We start from the raw sequence: 23451 nt of genomic DNA on the forward strand, positions 1-23451 counted from the left end.
CATACTGGAGTCCAAGCCAGGTGGGATGGCTTTGAAAATTACTTCCCTTTAATTTTTAAGAAATGATTCTGTTGAAACTGGGGATTAGGATGCCTCTGGCAGTTTGAGGAAGATAAGTAGGACTGCAAATAACAGGGGTGTGTAACTCATTTTCTGTATCTTAATTCCAGTATAACACACCCATAGTTCCAGTCAGATGGGACCAAGACCTTTTAAGTGAATTATTTGTCTTCTCTGTGTTATATCTGTGGGGATTATTTTTATGCCCAAGAAAGGACAGACAAGACGTGAGTATTTGAGGGGGGTAGAACAGAAGCTGGGTGTGGGATACAAAGCAAGGCTGGCTGTTGGATGGATATAAAATCCACCATGTAAATCTAGTTGTCGTTTTGTCATATTTGGGCAGTGCAGGTCATGAAAGACAAGACCCGTTTTGCTGATCTGAATGTCTCTTTCTCATGGACCAGTTGGCTTTCCAGCTGGCATCTTCTGTCATGTGTTGGCATCCTCTATGAAACAGTACTTACCTTTTTTGGGATAACATTGAAAATAAAACTCACAGATGCTTATAAAAGTCCATTTCTCAGAAGTTTCAGTTGAAGGAAATGCTGGGGTAGGTAGGTTGTGTGTCTGTTGCTTAACCAGCTGGGTGACTGAATGTTCTGGGTTTACCAGGAGCCGTTTTGCTCCTTCTTAGTAACTGGTGCAGGCTCTGTGTTTTGACTTCCATTTAGCTTTTGAGCTTGGTGTAGAGTATGTAGATCTGCAGCTACATACTCTTATGTAGATCTGCATGTAGGTCTGCGTGCTCCTAGACTTGCTGTACTTTGGTTGTAGATGGCCTTCTAGTAGTAGTGTCCTACAGCCTTGAATGTTTTGCTAAAAATACAGATTAAGAGATTCTTTCCAGATTCTTCCATAAATGATGCTGAGCAGAAAAAGCTCTAATTGGATAATCTTACGGGTTTTATTCTTTGGACTAAAAATGCCACCACTTTAGCTTGAGCTCCTTCAGTCAGGACACGAATCATTAATATAATGGTTTAAACACAGTTGCGTAGGTGTTAGTCATGGTTATCGATGCGAGCATGGCCCCTGACTTCTCTTCGAATGTCTGGAAAAATCAGTTTGATCCAACAGCTGTTTCATCTGGTAGAATGATAAAATACTATATTGTAGCCTTTAATTCACACTAGGATTTTGCTGCCTGTCAAGATTAGCTCGACGTTTTCTATAAACATATATCTTCTTATTGTACCTATCTCTAATGCAGTTCCTGTAAACTGTAAAATACTAAATGAAGTTTTGGTTGAGGCTTAATGCATAGTGTATATGATCAGAAAAACAGTGGCTAATAGTATGAAATACTTTGAGGCAAGAATGGAAAAAATCTCTTAAATGCTTACAAATGGTTTTGGAAAAAATAAGTACTTAGGCCCATCTAATCCATAGTAACTTGCATGGAGGTAACCATGGAAATTTTATATATAAAGCTCATCTCCAAAAAGCTTATTTTAACACCGTCTCTTGCTGCAGTCCAGTGCGCAACAACACTCTGCTGGCACGTGGGGAGGTTTTGGTGCTATGCCTTCCAATTTGGTGTGTTTTGGGAAAAAAACACCAAGAACAAACCTCCAGAATGCTACTCTAGCCCACAGCTGGGGTTATGTGATAGTCCACTGATTTTGGCTGCTGATAAATGAGAATCTTGCCACTGAAATGGAATAGATTCCGTTCTTTGTGCCCGTTTGCATTTTGGGAATGTGACCAGAATGTGTGCTGCGGAGCTCATTGCCTGTGTCGCCCTGGGAGAATCATAGAATCACAGAATGGTTTGGGTTGGAAGGGAACTTAAAGCTCCTCCAATTCCAGTGCCCCTGCCACAGGCAGGGACACCTTCCACTAGACCAGGTTGCTCCAAGCCCCATCCAGCCTGGCCTTGAACACTGCCAGGGATGGGGCAGCCACAGCTTCTTCCGGCAGCCCTCTCCGAGGGGAGGTGCCTGCAGAAGCAATGAAAGACCCTGGAAGACCTGTACTGACTTACATGATTTTAAGGCTCAACTACTGAAAGTCAGGAACGCTGAGATGAGCAGGGTCATGCTGAAGGTGCTAAGTTCAGTTTGACCTAAACTGTTATTTTGACTTAAGCCACAGGTGTTTGTATTATTTCTGTGATTGATTTTTGCTAAAGAAAAGTCTATTTTCTCTGGCTGCAGAACCAGAAGCTAACCTTTTGATTAACCATCTGTTTGGATTCATGTCATTTCCTTTTCCAGATCTGTGACACTTTTTCAAAGTTGCTTGTGCAGGAGACATTGATGCTTTACAGGGTGCAGTAAGCAAAACCCATAGCACTAAACAAAAGGTGTCTGCATCAATAATTCCCATTTTACACCTTCAGGAACCAAAGAAAGAGGAAGCTTGCCCGGGTTTTCTGAAGTTTCTTTCTCCCTTGTGCTTTATGCTGTCTTGTTGAGTTGTTTGCTGCTGCAATTAGTGATAACTACCTTGTTGCTCAGGTGAGAACGAGGTTTCATTTCTTTCCACCCTCTTGTATAGCTCAGGGTGGCATTGAAATTGAGAGGTCATCCTAATGAGTTAGAAGATAGTTTTGGTTAATACATGTAACGGACAGTGGTTTGTTTGGAGTTTTTTTTTGCTGGATTTGCAATGTTCTCTCCCTTCTGGCTGTGTTTCTATACAGCAAATCGCAGCTGGAGTGCTCTTGTGTGGAGTATAAACATTGCTGGAGCAATCTGGGGATTATTTATAAGGGATGCTTCAGTTGAGATCCATATTTTCCTATATGTTCCCTTTCTAGTTACCTGAATGAAGTATAATTGGAGATGATCAGAATTTCTGGGCTCAATAGAGGAATTACTGTGCCAAGTTCAGGACCTGTGGACTGCCGGAGACCTCAAGATGGTGCTTTTCCACCCTGATATCTTCCGGCCAAATACACCTTGGTTCTTACTATGGTGATTGCCTCCGCTTTTAGACATGGGTCTGCAACTAAAAAAGGCCCTGGCAGCCAAGGCCTGATGGTCCTGTGGTGTGGGTATGGCATCTGCCAGGAGGGTCCAGCACCCTGCGGTGGGCCAGAGGAGCATCCCTCTGGGATGTGGAGAGCTCAGCTTCACTCGTGTTTTGGGCGCGTTGTTCATGTCCACCTGAAGTGTCTACAGCCCCTGGTTTCCTTTAAGGTGGCTTTACCCATAAGAAGTGCTGTTCTTCGATAGATCAAAGTGATTTGGAGGCTGCATATCGTACAGGTTCTGAATGGATATTGGAGGTGACACTTCTGAATGCTTCGCTTTGCTGCTAGCTTGTTTGTCAGAAAAGAGTAGATCAAATTCTTCCCTTAAATGGAGACACCAAGGATTTATTTCAGGAGATTTGATCTTTGCTGAAGTTTCTACAGTGGAGTGCATCTTTGTACCACCTCCAGTGTAGCTGTTTCTCATTTCCAGCCCCTTTTGGTTAACGATTCAAAGGAATATTGTCTCAGAAATTGCCAAATGCGCTGTGGTTACCAAGTTGCTATTGGAAAAAGAGAAGGAAATTCCCCACTATTGCAAACCAATAAACAGATTGGAGTTGGGAGTACGAATGTGAAAACAATATATTTCAGCTGGATAATGAAGAGAGATGTTGAATCTCAGCAACAGTTTAGATAACTGTCCTTTGATTTGTTTACCATCTGCTTTTAATTCCAAAAAGGAAAGGCAGTGGTTTGGGATTGGTTTGAGGAGCTTCACAGAAAATGGCTTGTTCACGTTGCCACTAGCCACAGGTGGAAATTCTCAGCCAAATCCACTGTTGTTGGAGCTGGTTTCCCTGGAAGGATCAGAGCAGTGGTGAGCTTGGTCTCTGGACTGATGGATGCGAGAAACTTGAATGTTAAGGGCTTGGTTTGCCTGCAGGATCTGAGGTTCTGCAAGAGGCATATTTTGCAGGAAGCACATCTCGAGGGATTGACTTCAAGCAGTTTATAAACAATTCCACACCACCCCTACTCCCGTCTTTTATAACATTATATCCAACTTGCGTGGCTATAGTCAACTTCTGAAAAGCCTCTTTCTTTCCCTGCCTTTTTTTAATGGCAAACCGCACACAGAACAAGCAAGATGATGTATTTTCAGGGTTGCTCTGGACTGCCAGTAGAACACGATGGATGTGAGAGCAGAGGAGTGGGAGGATGTATATTAGCACTGACACTTTGCTAGTCTGAGTGTGCAGCTGGAATCCCTTTTCTCTAAAATTACTGGAAAACAGGCTTAAAGGAGTGTAGCTGTGTGGTAGGAGATTTCACAAGCTAATTGAGGCTACAGCAAAGAAAGGGAAAAGCTTTGGTTAACCCTCGACTTTTCTGTTTTAATAGTTATTGTTTCTTTTATACAGTTGTCTGTCCACTGTCTGGAGCTGCTTTTTCACCCGGTGCCCAGTCACGGCCAGTTTATAGCACAGAATAGGCATTATATGTGAAATTATGATGACAAAGTCTGGTCTGGCAGCATGTGCTAATAGCTGTGAAGGTGAAGAAGTTGTCTTTGTTGTCTTGGTCCTGCACGCGTGGCCATCTCATCATGGTTGTTGCAGGGGTGGGACATCCACCCTCAACATCCCCTTGCTCACCTTCTGCAGCACTGTTGGTGAAATGTTTAAGCTGAAATAGTACATGAAAGAATGGGGAGAGAATTTTCAATTTCCATTGGGAATCAGTTCAGGCAAAGCATTCAGATAGCTGAAGTTTTAAATACAGATACTTAGGGCATCTTAGAGTGCTGTTTGTTTGGGTTTTTTTGTTTGTTTGGTTCTTTGGTTTTTTTTAAAGCATAAAGACATGAGAAAGAGCTTTAAAGCTTTTAAGTTCACTATAGTTCTTCTGTATAAACACAGGCCCTCTACTTCCAGTAATCCTTTATTTCTAAGGCATTATAATGGCTAAGTTTTCAGGCTGATAAGCAGGTCATCTTAAAAGCTTTGGCTATATATTTCCTTTAATGGTCCTCATCCATGGTGATACAGGTACTTTGCTGGGTGCAGTGGCAGCTTGCATGTTGGATGCTCTTATACATGGAATTTCTTTTGCCTGACACCCACCTTTCCTGTCTTTGGTGGAACAAGAAAGAAGCATAAGCCATTTCCCATCCTTGGGCCTGACTGATGAAGCCTTCTAGAAACATTCATACTTCTTTAAGTAATTTATTGGGGGGGTTGGGGTTTTTTTTTAGTTTTGTTTTGTTTGGTTGCTTGCTTTTTTTTTTCCTAAAGTCTCACTTTTTTTTTTTTTAATACGATACAGAAATAATTAAAAAAAGGTAAAAATGCATTGAAACTTTGAACAGTTCTGTATTTTAGTGTGTAGTAGCATAGCAGTGTTGGAGGATTTACTTTAGAGGATTGTTTTTTCAGTCATTACAGTCCTCAGAATTACCATTTTACTACTGAATTTTCTTTTTGTAGCTATAGCTACATATTAGTATATTATGCATATATGGATTTATGCTGTTCCATAACATATGGAGTTATAACTTCAGCATAATTGTTTTCTTAGTATTAATATGCTTTGTGTTATTTAATTGTCAGCCAGGGATTATAATAAGCACAGTACTTCTGTGTTGGTATCCAGTCTGTTTATCTGAGCTATCTGCATTGTATAAAAGTCTCATATAATGATGTGAGTAATGAGGGCAGTGAGGGAACAGTTTTCAGCTCTTGAAGTGGTGGTTGCTTCAGAAAGTTGTCTTCATTTCTTTCGTTCCCTTCATTGGCCCAATTGATTTAATCATAAAGAAAAGAAGCGTCAAAGAACATCCTAAAATTATTTCGTTAGCTTTCCTTTTTAAAGAAACCTATTGAGTCAGCTTCTCAGAAACTTCTGAATTGCTTCTAGATATAATGAGCTTGGATTCAATAAAGGTGAAGAGATACAGATCTGAAATCATAGGGCCCGAGGACAGTGACATTTTTATTAGAGCTGTGTACCTGTGATGATGCAGAGTACTTTGCATCTTCATCTTATGCTTGCTGCCAAGCCTAGAATCATATAATCATTGAATGGTTTGGTTTGGAAGGGACCTTAAAGTTCATCCAGTTCCAACCCTCCTGCCATGGGCAGGGACACCTTCCACTAGACCAGATTGCTCAAAGCTCCACGCAACCTGGCCTTGAACACTGCCAGGGATGGGGCAGCCACAGCTTCTCTGGGCACCAGGGCCTCAGCACCCTCACAGCCAAGAACTTCTTCCTAAGATCTCATCTCAATCTCCCCTCTGTCAGGTTAAAGACATTCCCCCTTGTACTGTCCCTACAGGCCCTTGTCAAAAGCCCCTCTCCAGCTTTCTTGTTGGCCTCTTTAGGCAGTGGAAGCTGTTTTAAGGTCTCTGCAGAGCCTTCTCTTCTCCAGGCTGAACAAGCCCAGCTCTCTCAGCCTGTCTCCATAGCAGAGGTGGTCCAGCCCTCTTGACTCAGCATGACCCAGGTCCTTGTGAAATTATATTTGAGGTCTAATGTAACTGAAATTCCAGGTTCATTGAAATCAAGAGAATTAGGATTTCATAATTTCTAATGCCTGCCCCATCATTGTTATGATGCCAGGACATTACAGCATCTTTAGTGTTAAAAATGTAAGACAAGGATAATTAAGTGCTGGAAGTCCAGACAGGAATTAATAGCGAAGTTGGACTCTGGTACACCTTCTCTGTTAATATTTTAATGAGAAGTTTTGAACTCCGTAATTTTATATGCAATATCCTTTATATATTTTATTTATTAAACTTTCTCCTGTAGTCTTTTTAGATTACATTTTGTTGTGGATGAAAACGAGGCTAGAACATCTGTGCCAAACTGCTGGTGCTTGTTGTTTAGCCCATTTTAATGATGGACAGTATAAAAGTAAACAGTTTAAAGTACCATACCACGTACTTGTAATCCAGTGTGCAGCTGTTCAAGTGATCGTGAAGGGTTTGAGGCCACCAGTGTCTGTGCATCGCTTGCTGCATGAGCATTTTTGTGCATCACTTATGGTTTACTTGGACAGCAGCTTGTTTCATGATGGTACCCATACAAACCCATTTGTCATTGTTTAATCATTGTCACTGGCATTGAGTAGAGAGGAAAAAAAAAAAGTAGGAAAGAATTAAAAGTCAGTCTCGTGTTCCTAAAATCAAGATTGTTCTTTTCAGGAGATCTCAGATTAGGGGTTTATTTTTAAAGTGTTGTAGGAGCTGGGTTTGTTGGAACAGGGAACCTGTGACAGCTTAAATTCCACCTTCAAAGATGCATCTTCTTTCCAGCCTGAAGAATTAGCATTTGCACAGCTCTTCAAACCAGTTACTCTCTTCTGTACAAGATCATCTCTCCTAGATTACTCAGAGATAACTTCAAGTATAGCCCTTTGGAAACATCATGCAATTTCAGCCTTTCCAAGGAGCTGACATCGAGCAAGCAAGCGGTTATCACCCTTTGGCATCAGCCTGACAAAAGAGTTTGCAAATGACGGTAGACACTTCTTAAGATAACTGTGAGGTGCTGGAAGAAAAGGAACCTGAGAGCTGCAGGAGTACTGAGCTGTGTAAATAATTATTTATATGTTGTTTGGCTTGAAACCAAATTTACCCTGATGAGAGAAACCGAATATTCTGAGAATGTGGATGCTGTTCCAGAAATTAGTGTGTTTGTGCAGTTCACGTTCAGCCAGTGAGGGAGGAAAAATGTTGGATCTAATCTATATCAGGAAGTTATTAAAAACTAATATAATGTGTGCAGTTAAGGTTGTTAATGACTTGAGAGTTTCTGGACATAAATCTAATTGGCCAGGAACAAGCTATGGAGTAATTTGGCAAAATGTAGTTAGTGGGTACCTGGGGAGCTGGGTTGTGTGGGGATAGAAAAATGTTTCAGGTTTTGATTTGGGATTTTGTTTTTCTCCCCTTAAAGTACACTTCTGCTTTCAGGATGCAAACCAGGAGTCCTGCTTGCATGTGCTGTGGCAGAATGGCTGAAGCTCTCTTGGAAGGTGTCATCTGCTAAAGAGCTTTCAGGTTTATTCTCTTTGCAGAAGCCTGCATCAGTTCAGTGTTCCCCAAAGCTGATGATGGCCAAGTCATGGCAAGGGAGAGATTTTGGTTTGTGTGATTTCCACTGCCTGCAGCTCCTTAAGTGGTCCAGCTGAGAACTTCTGCCAACAAAGCCCTATTGTGATGGCATAAATATCAAAATTGGGACCTCTGGGCTTTGTGTTGTGATGATGCAGGTGAATGAAGAACAGCCAGTGATGCTGTAGGAGACCTGTGGCAGGTTGAGCATTCATGGACATATGAGATTGTTTTGGAAACCTGCTGAAAGAAGTTCTCTTATATGTGGTGTTACGTACATAAATATGGCTTTTTCTTTCCATTGAGGTCTTCTCTTCCTGTGTGCCACCTGGAGATAGTTGGGGTTTAGGGACCCAACAAGCCTCCATCTCAGCTTGTCCTCATTGCAGCTGGGGAAAACCTAAATTATGTGGCAGTGAAACTCAACCTGGTCTCTTCAGTCCTTCAGATATTCCCAAAGATGACTGCTGAACAGTCTGTCAAGACCAGAAGACTTGAGTGGTAGTACCTAAAATGCTTTTGCGGCTGCTTTAGTCCAACCTTGGAGTTATTTCTGCACCTCTCCTTGCCTGGATGACTGCAGCAGCACTGCCTACAAGCCTCTGTTAGCACCCAGAGCTGCCCTTGCCTCAAGTTAGCAAGTCTGGTAGGGCTCCTAACCTGTGCTCCGTAATGAGCCTTTCCAGTCTGATGGGAGTACCCTGGGCTGTGGGAGCTGGCAGGTTAATTCCCTGGCCTTGGTCAGTAGTGGTAGGAGCAATTTGCAGATGTGACTTTAGTATTAGCGTTGTCTGTTGCTATCGATCAGGTAACTGAACAAACCCAATCAATTTCTCCTTCAGATGTTTTTTAACACATATTTGACACTTTCTGCTTTTCAGTTAAAGCCCTGCAGCTTCATCTAGGGTGAGTGAGATCCCTGCAAAACCTGGCACATGTTCAAAACCTTAGAAGTACAGAAAGCTGTTTATTAAACTTCCTCATGGGTAGATAAGACAACTCGCTTTACTGGAACAAAGTTAATACTTTTTTTTTTTTTTTTTTTCTGTTGAGGTCTTAGTTGTGTAAAGTTATTCTTTCCAAATACAGTGATTGTTTTTTTGACCTTTCAATTTACATCAGTTAACTGGCAAACGGATTTAGCCCTCTTGCAAAACGGCTTTTCTCTTTGTATCTCCAGCAACTCTTATTTGGTATTGGGTATAAATCAGGCAGTAGTACATGAAAAAGTAGTTAAGGAGAAGAACAGGCTTTCCAGATGGCCAGAATTGTGAGTAAGTTATTAAACAAAATCAAATTTAAAGTTAAAATGGAGTGAGAATTAGCATTGCCTTGAAAGAGTTGCCTGAATCATAGACTCACAGAATGATCTGGGTTGAAAGCAACCTTAAATATCATCCAGTTCCAACTTGCCTGCCACGGGCAAGGGCACCTTCCACTAGACCAGGTTGTTTCAAGCCCTGTCCAACCTGGCCTTGAACACTTCCAGGGATGGGGCAGCCACAGTTTCTCTGGGCAACCTGTTCCAATGGAGCTAAGTGTTGTGGTGGAAAGACAGGAGAGGAATCTATGGTTGCAGCATGGAATGAAGTTGGACAAACCCAGACCCATGTTGTCTTCATGTTGTAGGTCTGGAGCCCACTCAAATGAGTAGAGCTTCTGGTCCTGCCTTCATGGTGGACGCTTGTTCATGTGTTTTGTTATTCAGCAGTCACTGATAAAGTATTTAGAGCCTTAAGTAAAATAGAACAAGGGATGTATTGAAAGATGGTTGTTTCACATGCTAAATGGTGACCACTTCAAAGGTGCTGTGGTGTTAGTTTGTTGCAGGCTGTGTGAGAACTCACTTGCAAAGCCCTGTAGAGCCATGGTTGAAGATGCAGTAGAAAGCACATGACCTCAACGGACTGGAAAATCTTGTAGGCTAAAGATGAAAGGTTTTGGGTGAGATTTAGCTTGGACGAAGGAGGACAGGAAGTCGTTTCTTCTGGTTTCTGGAATGTCTGAAATGGTTTAGTGGATATATTTTACTGAAAAATGTACTAGCAGTTGACCTTGAGAAGAAATTCTTCACTAGTAGTGAGACACTGGCAGAGGTTGCCCAGAGAAGCTGCGGCTGCCCCATCCCTGGCAGTGTTCAAGGCCAGGTTGGACCGGGGTTGGAGCAACCTGGTCTAGTGGAAGGTGTCCCTGCCCATGGGAGGGGGTTGGAACTGCATGGTATTCAAGGTCCCTTCCAACCCAAACTATTCCATGATTCTATGAAACATGATGCTAGATTTTAGCTTCTTTATACTCTCCACTCATTTTTCAACTGATTAGTAGACTTTCAAAGCAGGTGTTCAAATGGAAAGGCTGATGGGTTCAGCAAGGCTCTCCTGTGTGTGTTTGAATACATTTTTATAGGATAAGGAGAACTTTTGATACACTGAATCTGCTCTACTTAATGCAGGATGGTTTAGATGGAAGGGGTGTCAGGAGGTCATCTGGTCTGAACTTTGCTCAGAGCAGCTTCAGAGGATATCCTTACCAAGATTGTGTATAACCCATTCTTGCCTTTAGCTTCAACTGTTTGTTTAAAACCAGGATCCAATCCATTGACTTGGATGGGATATTTCTTCTTTGTGCTTTGTTGGGTTGCATAGAACAACCCAACTGTGGTGGGTTTGGAGGGAAAAACATGGATACACCTAAACCAAATCACTTCAAACCATTCAGTGAAAGCTGTCAATAGTTTAAGCAAAAAATGGTGAATACATGATTTGGGGAAGAAAAAAAGAGAGGAAAGGTTACCAGTCAGTGCAAGTTTTATTGAAAGGGCTTGCGTTTTTTTTATGTTGGACATTTATAAGTGCATTTCCCTACTAATTAAAAGGCTTTCTTATGAAAGGGAAAAATATCGTCGGCTGTTGGTGTATATAATCTATGGATACTTAATTCTTTTACCTGTCCTCCATATCTCTTTACATCTTGAACTGAAAGCTTGTGCACTTATAAAGCATCTTTTATTATTGCCTCAAGGTATTACGTTTTGGAAAGAAAGGCTAAGATCCAGCTCCTTTAGCTTTTTACTGTGATTTATGGACTGCTGGTAGTGGTCAGCAGACCAGTTGCATAGTAGTGACCTGGGAAAGCTTAACAAAATCTTCATACGGTTGAGAACAAGAAAGCATGTGAAGCATGGAAGAACGTGTTTGAATGGAATGGTTCTGTCAGGGAATTATGTCTGGAATCATAAAATGGTTTGGGTTGTAAAGAACCTTAAAGCTCGTCTGGTTCCAACTCTTCCCCAGGCTGAACAAGCCCAGCTCTCTCAGCCTGTCTCCATAGCAGAGGTGCTGCAGCCTTTGGAGCATCTTTGTGGCCTCCTCTGGACTCACTCCAACACCTCCACATCCTTCTCATGTTGGGGCCCCAGAGCTGGAAGTGGGACTGCAGTGGGGTTTCTCACAAGAGGGGAGTAGAGAGGGAGAATGCCCTCCCTTGACCTGCTGGTGAGGCTGATCATGGTGCAGCCCAGCGCACAGTTGGTTTCTAGGCTCAAGCACACACTGCTGGGTCATGGGGAGCTTCTCATTGACCAACACACCCAAGTCCTTCTCCTCAGGGCTGCTCTCAATCCAGTCTCTACCCAGCCTGTGTTTGTGCTTGAGATGATGATGATGGTGATGATGATGGTGATGATGATGATTAGGATCTTTGGTGCTGTCTAAATGAGGTATATGTTTCTCTCTGCTTTTCAAACCTTCTTTCTTCTGCTGATCTGTGATGATCGTAGGTCATTGACCTGTGTGTCAGTGTTTGTGATCTATGCTCGGATCATCCGATGACCCTTGGATGGCATCACCCCACTACTTCCTGTGCGACTGCGCTGCAGTCCGGGGTGACTCTGGGACTACTTCTGGTTCAGAAGCCACAGCTCCATTGTCTGTGGAAGAGGAGAGGTTGTTATTAGTGCCTGATATGGTCACCTGCACTGCGCTAGGACCTCCTTGAGTTGTGTTTGAAATAGTGTTGAGCTTCCAACACTCAGGAATTTTTTTTCATGCACGTGGACCCTGTAGTGCTGATGCCAAAGGAAGCTGCATGGGGAAGCCATGTGTAGTTGGTGGTCCATCACCACTGAGGTCTTTTCCACAGTACAGTATCCTCTATGCTTTGAGAATATGAACACAGCAGTGATGGATCTGCGCTCTGTGGAGCCTCCAGAAGGATGTGAGAACTGGGCAGACACTTTCCCAACTTTCCACCCTCTGATCTGTCTACATCTCCAGGACTTTCCCAGCCAGAGATGATGTGCATTTTATTAGTAACCATTGTGGGTATCTGCTCTGTGACATGGCAGGTCTTCCCTTGAGCTCGCGCAGATGTTTAGCGTGCACAACATCCTGCAGCAAGGGCTAAACCGCTTAAAGGAGTCATATGTAAAGAAACTGCTGTCTCTGGTTTGGTTTTGGACTCACCACCTGCTACTTTCATTTCTTGCCCCCTTGTTCTTGCACTGAACAGGCTGCCGCTGGCTTCACAGGCTGCTGGTGTGTCACATCTCATCTGGACTGGGGAGGGTTTCTCTTCCCAAATGCTTGTAGTCACGTTGGTAAGGGGTCTGTATCTCTTGTCCTTCACTATCTGCAGCTTTAGGAGTCAGCCTGATTCTGAGTTTCAGTGGCTTTTGCTCATGGGTTGCAGGAGGATGAGTAATGTAGGCACAAGAGCTGTTCCTTCTGGGACTTCTGTATGAGCACGTGATTAATGATGGTCTAGTTCTGTTTTGTGACTTGTTGCTTGGCCAATTATTAATCTATTTAATATATTCCACCTTATGTAATGTAATTCCAGTTACTTGAGAAATCATACTTTGCAAAGTTAAATGATTTACTGAGTTCTGAGTATGTTGCATCAGGGCTCTTACAATTTGCAGCCAATCTCGTAGTCTTAATAGAAAACATGTACAATTGATTTAAGACCTATGTGTCGATAGCCATCAGTTATTTACTTCATAGAATTCCTAATTAGATTTTATACCAGCATTTTCCTTTTCTCCCTGAGATGTGAGCTCGACTGATAGCTTGTTGTTAGCTTGGTCATCCTGCTCATGCATTTAAAATATTGACACAGCAGCGTGTCCTCCAATGCTCTCAAACCTCCCAAGTTAACCCTTGCAGGAAGCTATGATAAATGATCCAGAGTTTTTCCTGTCCAGTTCTTTTAAAGCCCCTGGGATGCAGTTGTAGATCTCTGGACTTAAAAAGGACCAGCTCTGTTAGCTGTTAGTTCACATCTGCCTGCATTGCTGTTTGGAATAGAAAATGTTTCCTGTGGCACGACTACACCATCTGGTTTCTTTCTTAATTAATGAACAGAAATATTTGTTGCATTCTTCTGCCGTTCCTATAATACCGCTGGTGGTTGCTCTGTTTCTGTGCAGTAACAGCTCTCAGCCATTGCTGAAATTTGCTGTTCCTAGGTAATTTTTATAACCTGATGCGCTCAAACCTGTGAGTATTGTGGTTCCTCTCATTGTATGTTGCTTCTCTTGCTGTTTCACGTAATTTCTGATGCCTTTTAATATACCAACAGTTTGTCTTTGCTGTATGTACATTTTCTTCTGATTGTTGCTTTCACTTTCATGAGAGCCAGGTTGAGGAGAGAGATTTCATTTTTTTGAAGCAGGAGCATCTTTCCCTTTTAGTTTTGGGAGCTTAATCCCTCCCAGACACACCTTGCCCTGGGAGTCTGGAAACATGTTCTTAAAGTTTCCGGTATTATTTATGTGTTTTTGGTTTTAATGCTCCTCAGCATTATTTGGTCTGTTTACTGTAGGGGTAATGAAAGCAGCTGGTCCTGCTTTTTTATAGAGATTGTATGTATTGAATATATATACTTATGTATGTTATATATATATAACATATATATTATTTAGAAACTAAAGGATTGTCTTCTACTGGTAAAATGCAACTTTCAGGCTGGAAGCTTGAGCAATACAGAAGTTTGTGCATCTTTTGTGTTCATTTATGTGCATGTGTGTATAATAAAGGGATGCTTAACGAGGCAGGCATCCTGTCTCCTGTCGGGATGTGCTCTAGTCATACCTTTTGGTTCGGATGTGGATCCATAAACTTCCACAGTTGTTCTTTGCCAGTGCCTTGGAGACAATGCTGCCGTCTGTGTTTCTCTCCTTCCTTTTGCCTGCGTGATTTTTCATGAGTAAATTACAAAGACTGTTTTGTAAGACTCTTGTGTTGCTAATGACAGATACGATATTAAGACAGTATACTAATGACCGTATCCATGTAAGGAATTTTTTTGTAATAGTAGGAGCGGCAATAGAGACAAGCAGGTTTTGAATTCATGGTGGTACTCCTCTCATCTAACTTCAGATGCTGGAATTTAGCAGTATAAATTTAACCCAATAATCCTAGTAACCTGTGAGGGAGAGAGAGTGCAATCTGGTCTAGTGGAAGGTGTGTTCCTGCCAATGGCAGGGGTGTGGAATTGGATTGTCTTTAAGGTCCTTTCCAACACAAACCATTCTATGATTCTATGATACTGCAGTCTTGGTGTCTTTTTATGGCATATGTGTTTTGGGAGAGAGATAGTTACGCTTATCTCAGGTTCAGAGCTTACCTGTTTATCAAAGGCAATACAGAGAGTCTGTGGAAAAGGAGGAACTGGAGAAATCCCCTTGATCAGGTTCTAGCTTAATGCTTAGTAACAATGGCAATTTACTATTGCCTTTGTGAGGCAGGGAAGGATCTCGTTATCTTTGAGTTTTATGAGTTCGGTGGTGGTCTGCAGCCTGTTGGCTGTAAACACTGACTGTAATTTTCTGGTGCTAGTTTTTATCTCCTGTGTTGCATAGATGCTGTTTCACTATGGCAGATTTGCTGCGCGATCCGTGCTGTGTTTTTCTGGAGGGTAATCTTTATTTCTTAGGAGTGGCATTGGCAAAGAGGGAGGGAAGAATTTATAAAAAAGCAGTATTAAGCTTTCATTTACTTTATTTCCCCAGGTAGCTTAAAGCTTGAGGAACCTTGGTGAGTTCTTTTCCAATGAAATAAAAAAGATACCTTGCAATTGATAGTATTGAGAAGGGCAGCAAGCTATGAATGCTGCTGCTGTGAATTAATAGTTGGCCTCAATTTTGTTGTTTTTCTAGTTAAACCACTGAAAATTCCACCGTGTGAATGAGAATCCAGAAATTGAAATGAAAGATTATGCAAGCAAACTGTCTTCTTCTCCGCAGGACTCAGTAATTGATGCTGGTCTCCTATCAGAAGAGTTCATGTGAAGATTGCCCATGGAAGGTCGACGCTGGTGTTTGCTGAGGCTCTAGGATCCTGCTGGTTTGCTGTTTAATCAACAGAAGAGTCCAGTTTTTCCCATGAACCATCTTTCCCCTCGGGAAGACAGAGGTAAGGTTGTAGGTCTCTCTTTCTTCTTTCCTCTGGCAGAAAATGTTTAAACCTGTCACGGAGGTGGTTTTTTACTGGAGCACCTCTTCATGCAGAATTAATTATTGAGGCTGCTGAAAGCACAAGTCACTGTTTTTCTCTGTCCTTGGCATTCTTTGAGTTGTTTTCGTATGAGATGTGCAGTCAGTCAGCATTGCATATGTAGCTACAAGAGTTGTTTTAAAAGCTCATAAAGATGAAATTATTGCCTGAATCAACTGCTCTTTCCCAATATGTTTTGCAAAATTGAATAGTTAATTGCTGCAGTGGCAGAATGGTATGCAAGGGATTTGTGTTAAAGAATAATATGTGTTTTTGGTAAGTCAGTGTTATGCTGTAAGCTGGCTCATGGTGTTGATCAGCTGAATTGAGGCCATAACTAGAGAATTCTAAAAGTCATGAACTTAGGAAACCAAAATATTTTATGGTAAGGGCTACTACATTTTCCAGAGCAAGAAGTGTGTACTCAGCATCCTGGTAGCTCTTACTAGCTGATGCATGTAACAACTTGAACACTTCTGTGGTTTGCCCACAGCCAGCAGTATCTGAAAGGAAGATTCTTGTAATGGAGTGGTAACTCAGGAAGACAGTAGAATATATTTAGAAATGAGTAAAATAGGAAAACAGGGAGCATCTGGGTGATGTGTTTGCTGCAGCTACTGGACGGCTGTGAGATTTGCAGCCTCTCTCCATCAGGAGCAGAAGTACTTCTTACTGTGGACTGTGAGGGCACAGGAGAAGGGAGGACCTGTACCCCTGCTAATTCCCCTGGAAACCCAACTTGAAGCTGACATGCCATAATTACATGTACAGCTGGTTTGGTCTGATGAAATTTTATATGGCTTGTATCACAATTCCCTGTGTGAGATCGCTGGTGTTGCAAGAAACTTGTGTGTTGGAACTGATTTTGGCTACAGTGCAATGGAAAATAGGATATTTCCCTCTGGATTGATGTCGCTCGCTTCTATGATCCTCTTCAGTTTGGTGTAAATACTGGTTCCATTAAGATACTGGTGCTGTATGTCCTCCATAGGCTGCTTTGGCCACTGGGTTGTGTCCTTCAGTTGACTTCTCCCCTAAATTGTGGTGGGAAGATTGCTGTGGTGGCTTGGAGATGGCAGTGCCCCTGTTCTACGTGTCCTCTCCTGATCCGTTTGGTGGGCAGAAGGTAGATAATCAGACACCTAAGATGGTGGTAGCTAGGGAGCCACCCCCTCACACCCCCGCTGTGCCCTGCTCTGTTTGTCTCTCTCGTGTTTGCCCTGCATTTTTGGGCAAGGCTCTTTGCTCTCTGCCTTGGTATCTTTCATTTCTGGCACAAATGATGGCAGTAATTGGGCATGGTTATAAAATTTGGAAATTATATCACTTCTGTATTGCTGTGTGCTGTCCTGAGTGTTAGCTTGGAGTTGTCCAGGCAGAGAGGAGCTGGGGGGGGGGGGGGCTGCCTGTTAGTAGTAAGAAACCAGGAGAGCCCCAGTCCAGTGCTGGGAATGCTGCTCAGAGTTAATTATTAAACTGCGCTTTGCTTTATAAATGGGATTCAGGATTTTTCACTGCAAAAAGATCACCTTTCCCTCTGCATATAACAGCTACACTTTGACTGGAAGTGGGTAAGCCATATCACATGCAAACAAAAATATCTTAGCTCCTGCAAATCTTAAGATGTCTTTAGTTTTTTCTCTGGTATCTGACCAGCTTCAGCTTCTGAAGAGGTGACCTCGTAGGGTGGCAGTGGTTTCTCACTGCTGCTGACCTTCTACTTTCCAGGTGGGATGAATACTCACCCAGGCTGGGAGTTTACAGACCTAGGGTCATGGGCTGGAGCATGCAGCAGGCTGGGCTATACACAGCATTTCTTCTTTATTTAGTTCTTCCCCCGTGTCCTCTCCAAAACAGTCAGTACAAATCCTGCACCCAGCACCAGCCAGGCTTTACATGAGACACCTCTTAATGTCAGGCAGCTTGACGGATGCAAGCAAAGGGTTAAATTCTTAAGTACGAAATCGGATATCGTTGTGAGGAGGAAGAGTGAGTTCTAGATTAATTTCAAGGGTGAGGTGCCTCCTTGGCTGCTCTGGATTTCCCCTACTTTAGGGGACTGGTGGGTTAGCCCCTGCAGTTGTGTAGGGGAAGCTGGGGGGAGCCCTGCCTTCGTCCCATCTGGCACCTAGCAGCCTTTCCTTATTTTTCCCCACCTGCCTTATCAAATTTCATTCTTTCCTCTAGCAAATGGACTTTTTGGCTTGGCATGTAATTCAGTTGCTGTGATTGAGTTCCCATCCCCTTTATCCTGTGATGGGGCTTTGAGATGAAAAAATGTAAATGCAACTGCTGAGACGCTCCCTCCCCCACCCTAGCCCTAGGTCTTTGCTGAGCTGAAACTCCCTTTTTATGCCTTAATGATCATATTCCTTCCACTTTAAACACATTTCCTGCTGTTAACAGTGTTTTCAAGTGTTGCAACACTTTATAAATGGTATCTGGTGAGATGTATTTACCATAGGTGAGTTTCCTTGAAGTAGTAACCTCTGCCTTGCCGTTCCCTTTTCCCAGGGGCTGCTGGCAGCTTAGGAAGGACACAGTTGATGGGCTTGGCAGTCACCGTACTTCTAAATCATTCCACCTCTTTTGTTAGTTTTAGAGAGGGGTGTTGTTTTAGCCATGTGTTTGAAATGGCGTCCTGCTGATCAAGACAAAGATGCATACAGCACTTTTGGGGACTTAGGAAGAAGAAACCCCAGACTTGTTGTGCCATGTATGAATTAAAGTCATTGGGGCACTCCTGAAGCCTTGCTTTTAAAAAGCAAAGAGCACAAAGAAACCAGGAGCCCCCACCATGCCCACTGGAAAAGGCTCTCTAGGTTGCCTGGTTGAGAGTGGACAGGACAGCTGCCATGGACCATGTGCAGGGAGATTTCTGAAGCTTCAGCTGCTTTGCAGAGGACACCCACCAGCAATACCACATCTTCGAGTCAGGCATCTTGCAATTCTGCTGGTCAGCCTGCAGCCACAAGAGCAGGAGATGTATTTCTCTTTTTAGGTTGCCAAATACAAACACTGAAGAATTGAGTCTTTATGGCTTTTGGGGGTTTGGTTTTGGTTGGGTGGTTTTTTTTTAGACGAAAAGTTAGAATGAGCATATGGGGGCCTCTGTTTCTTTCCATATTCATCAGGAAGATGTTAGAGCCAGCCATCAGGAGCAAAACAAGTCTATATTACAAGCATTCACCTTGTTGAAGGTGTTCAAGTCTCCCCGTTTTGTTTTCATTTGGTGGTTTGATTCTGCTGCAGTCCTTGTTTGTGTGATGTTGAAACACCTGTTTCTGTTCTGTTAGATGTTTATATGTTGTGGCACCTGCACAGTGCTAAAAACAAGGTTTCAAGCATATTTTGAGAAGAAAACAGTCGATGGGATTTCAGATGTCTGCTGGTGACTCTGGCTTTTCTGTGTAAAATTAAGGAAGAGCTGTTGTGATACGGGAGCTGGCTGTAGTTTCACATCTGAGAACTCTTTCTGTTCCTTTTTTCCAAAAGTACCATGAAGTGCCCTTGTTTCCACATGTAAGTCTTATAGTTGGCCAGTTAGGTTGTGAGCTTTGTTTATACAGGAAGTATCTGAGACACGTGCCTCTTCCATTGCGTAGAACTTCTGGTGCTTATCTCCTTCAAAAAATTAAAATGTCTAAGTAAAGATTTGCTCATCTTCCATTAAACGTTGCTTTGATTTGATTTATTTTGGCTACTTTGGTTTAATCCCCAGCTTGCAGTTTTGCTTATCTTTTGGAACAAACCATCTGTTTGCCTCACTCCTAGAAATTTCAAGAAAATGCACCTTTTCTTTAGGCTTTCACATTTCTATGTGAATCCAGCCCAATTATTTGACTGTGACCACACAACAGCTGCAGAAAAGCTGACAGTGTCTGAGATCATAGAATCCCAGGTTGGAAGTAACCTCAAGGATCATCTTGTCGAGCCTTTCTAGACAAAGCATGACCTAGACTAGATTGTCCAGCACCCTGTCAAGCCAAATCTTAACAGTGTCCAACACTGAGGAGTCACCATTTTCCTGGGGAGATTATTCCAGTGGCTGATTGTTCTCATGGTGAAAAATTTTCCTCTTGCATCCAACCAGAATCTCTCCTGGAGCAACTTATGCCCATCACCCATCATCTTTTCCATGGGACTCCTTGTAAAAAGGGAGTCTCTGTTTTCTTTCTATCCACCCTTTAAATACTAGAACATGGGATTAAGGTCTCTCCTGAGCCTTCTCTTCTCCAGACTGAGCAAGCCCAGCTCTCTCAGCCTTTCCTCACACGGCTGCCCAGTGCTTGGATCATCTCTATGGCCTTCTCTGGACCCTCTCCAGCCCATCCACATCTTTTTTGTACAGCAGAGTCCAAAACTGCAAACAGTATTCCAGGTGTGGCCTGATAAGCACTGAGTACAGTGGGATAATGACATCTTTATTTCTGCTGGTGATGCCCCTGCTGGTGTAACCCAGTGTCATTTTCCCTCCACCGTTGGTCACAACCTACATGGCAAAGATGGTGGCTTCTGTAAGTTCATCCAGCAGCGCAGTTCTTGTGATTAGTCCTTTATCTGCGGTGCTGTTGAGTCCTCCAGGCTGGGCTGAGCCCTCTACAGCAGCTCTTCAACCCAGGCTTCTTGTGCTGAAGCAAATGAGAAATGCTCATGTGAACTCTTTGGCTGCGAGTGTGAGATTCTCTGCAGGCAAGCTGGGAATGGGGACATCTTAATCTTCCACAGCCACTTCTGCATTGATCATTTTAACATTGCCTTTAGTTTACAACATTAATGCAGGTTATAACCATTAACTCATGTCTTTGACGGTTTGTTGAACAGTGGAAGTTTAATTCATTGTTTTCTCCAGCATGTAGGTAGTTCTTGCTCTGCCGAGGAGATGTGCTAGAAATGTGTTTGTATCTTGTCTGAGCAGGATTGTAATCAGCATCCAATGGGACAATAAAAGATCCCTGATGTGTTAATGGCTTTTTAGTCTGCTGGGTTTTTTGCTGTCCTCGAGGAATTTCTACTTCCTGGGCCACAAAGATGATGTGTTGTTTAATTGAAAACCACACTCAAGTGAGTCTGTCAGTTTTTGGGACTTAATGATTTGGTGTTCTTTACTTAATGTAATATTTGCTGTAGAAGCCCTTCCTGTGGATGTAAGTGGATAAATCAGTGCCTATTTACTTTCTTCTATTGTTTTAGCTATTTTGGTGCCTCTTTGTCAGTTTGTATTAGCTACTGCTCTGACCTTCTCAAGGGCACCTCTTCGGTGTCAGGCTTGCCATTGGCTGTCAGCTCTCTGGAGGTGAAACACTGGCAACTGCTGATTCTCCCTGCAAGCCATGGCTGTGGTCGCTGCCTCTGTAAGCCAGAGAAGTATGAGAAATTCTGCCTTTTTTTTGTTCATAGAAGATGATCTAGAGGTTAGCAGGATTGGAGTCAGAGAATCAGAGAATACTTTAGGTCCGGAGGAACCTTAAAAGCTCATCCAGTTCCAACCCCACTGCCACGAGCAGGGACACTTTCCACTAGACCAGGTTGCTCAGAGCCCTGTCCAACCTGACCTTGATCACTTCCAGAAATGTGTGGAGCACTCACAACTTCTCTGGGTGATCTGCTCCAGTGTCTCTCCACTCTCATCGTAGTGAGAGTTTTTTTATGTCCAGTCTAAACCTACCCTCCTTCAGTTTAAAACCTTGGGCAGACCTGCTCTTCACATCAGCTTCTGGGAAAACCATAGCACAGCATGATGTCTGAAAAGGAGGTCCTTTGATTTTCTAAAAACAACAAATAAACCTGCCCAGAACTGCCTTTTTATTTGTTTCCCTACTTTTAATCTTGTCTTTGAAAGAGGAAGATTTTAGATGTATTAAACCCTTAGTAAGAACCATTTGCGCTTTTGGTTAGGGAAGGCTTTTTTATCTTCCAGTTATTACCAAAGCCATTTTTTAGAGCTGGTGGGAGTTGTGTAACCACTTGTCAATAACTCAGGAGAGTGGTAAGATCTGTTTCTGTTAAACTTGCAGGAGATAAACACGAAACCCCAAAGCTAGCTCTTGGCTGACAAGAAGTGAGAAGAATTTTTTTGGTGGTTTTCTGTTCCTGTGCTAAGTTGTTGTGAATACCTTTCAATGGTGCCAGGGAGGTTTTGCTAAGTACATGGCTCTGCTTCTCACAAAGAAAACTATCGCTACCCGATTCCTGTGGTTTGAAAATTAAGGTATATGCATTAAAACACATGCACACATGACTGCTGCCATCAGGAAAGGACAAAATTTAAAGTATTTCCTGGCAGTTCTGCCCAAATACTGGTTTAAATTATTTACTATTAAGTCAGTCTTGTGAGCTAGAGACAGCAGCGTCATTTGCAATAGTAGAAATACTGGTAAATAATTTTCATTACAAGCAAGTTTTAGAAGCACAACAGCCATGAAATCCTCATGATTTGGAATGCAAATCTTAATTTTGCTCATCCTTGGTCAGCATGCCTCTGTGGCATCTTGTCCTCATCTTCCCTGACATGCCAGCATCTCAAGACACCTCAAATGATGCTTAAAACTTCAGCATATGTTACTGATAAGAATTATGAACTCCAGGTGAAATTCAGCATCTGCAGAGAAATTGTCTGCGTCGCCCTATGTCCCACCACAGTGGGAAGGAGAGGGTGCAGAGAGGCTCTGCCTGGGTACGTGGCAGCAAGGTAGCTAATACATGTGAACAAAAGTGTCTCTCTGGGTGAAAAGGTAAGTGATGTTTTCCCATAAAATGAGATTTTTCCGCCATATATTTCATATATTTATAACATTTCCTTTCCTCCTTGAATTTACTTACCTCCTGGAGTTGCAAGTTAGGAAAGAGGTAGCTGCTGCAAAGAGGATGAGGCAGTAGGAATATATAGCCATAAATATGCAGGAGTATATAGCAAACTTCTCATAGATGCTTTTTTTCTTTTATTTTCATAAAGACCTTAGACTCCCCTTGCAGATTTCAGAGAAGCCTCATGAGGTTAATAAAGCCTCAGCTTTAATGTTCATTCCCTCCCCACCCCTGCTTCCTCCACCTTGTTATCCCAGAGTTTCTTTATACAATGAAAAGCATACATTTGTTTAATGGAGCTGTCACCAATCTCAGCTACAGATGAACTGCAGAATGTATATTAAAATATATTTGGTGAAGTTAAAATGAAATTCAAAATCAAAGGAAAATTGCCCCGTTGCTTGTTACAGTTCATATCAAAATGTCACCTGGGAGAAAGCGTATTCCTTTTAGAAGCGTGAATGGGTTGTTAAGAAGGGACCAATTTTATCTGTAGGGAAATTCTCTACTGTCTTAAGCCCAAGTGTGAAGAGGGAAAGGCAAACTAATTAGCCAATTTTAATAACAAAGTAACGGAATATCAGATGAATGGTATGTCTTTTAGCACTGGATTTATACAGCTGAGCGGTTTCTGCATATCTCTGAATGTGTAGCAAATGAAGGGAAAATCTTTTATTAAGATATTGGAATAAAATTCTGATGTAAGCAGCCTTAAATTTATGGCAACCAGAATAGTAAATAGTCCAGAGAGTTGAAAGTAAGTGAAACTGCATACTTGAAGTGGAAAGCTTAATGAAAAATACTCAACAAACATTCCTGAATAAAGGCAGTAAAAATCTGAATGGGCAATTCAAACCCCATAATTGCACAAATGAAGGAACAGCAAAGGAAATGGATGTTCTTGTACAAGGGAAGGTCATCCCAGATCTTGACGAACATGAAAACAGAACCCAGTGATGTTACTGACAGCTTCATATACGAGAGTTGTAAACTGTGGGAATTCTGCTCAGTGGAGGTGGAACAAGGGCAATTCAAGTGGATCCAAG

The 23451-nt window shown here is 42.4% G+C and overlaps 1 protein-coding gene across 4 annotated transcripts in view; it reads left to right on the forward strand.

Annotated features, from left to right (window-relative positions):
* NCOA1 (nuclear receptor coactivator 1) overlaps nt 1-23451 on the forward strand; it is a 186413-nt gene that overhangs the window by 42342 nt on the left and 120620 nt on the right. For all 4 annotated transcript variants that reach the window (XM_065681924.1, XM_065681926.1, XM_065681928.1 and 1 more), the window contains exon 2: nt 15349-15517. The gene's annotated coding sequence lies outside the window, so the exon portion shown is untranslated. The remainder of the gene's footprint in view (nt 1-15348; nt 15518-23451) is intronic.

Source organism: Lathamus discolor, chromosome 5, assembly GCF_037157495.1.
Source record: "Lathamus discolor isolate bLatDis1 chromosome 5, bLatDis1.hap1, whole genome shotgun sequence".
Classification (NCBI taxonomy): Eukaryota; Metazoa; Chordata; class Aves; order Psittaciformes; family Psittacidae; genus Lathamus; species Lathamus discolor.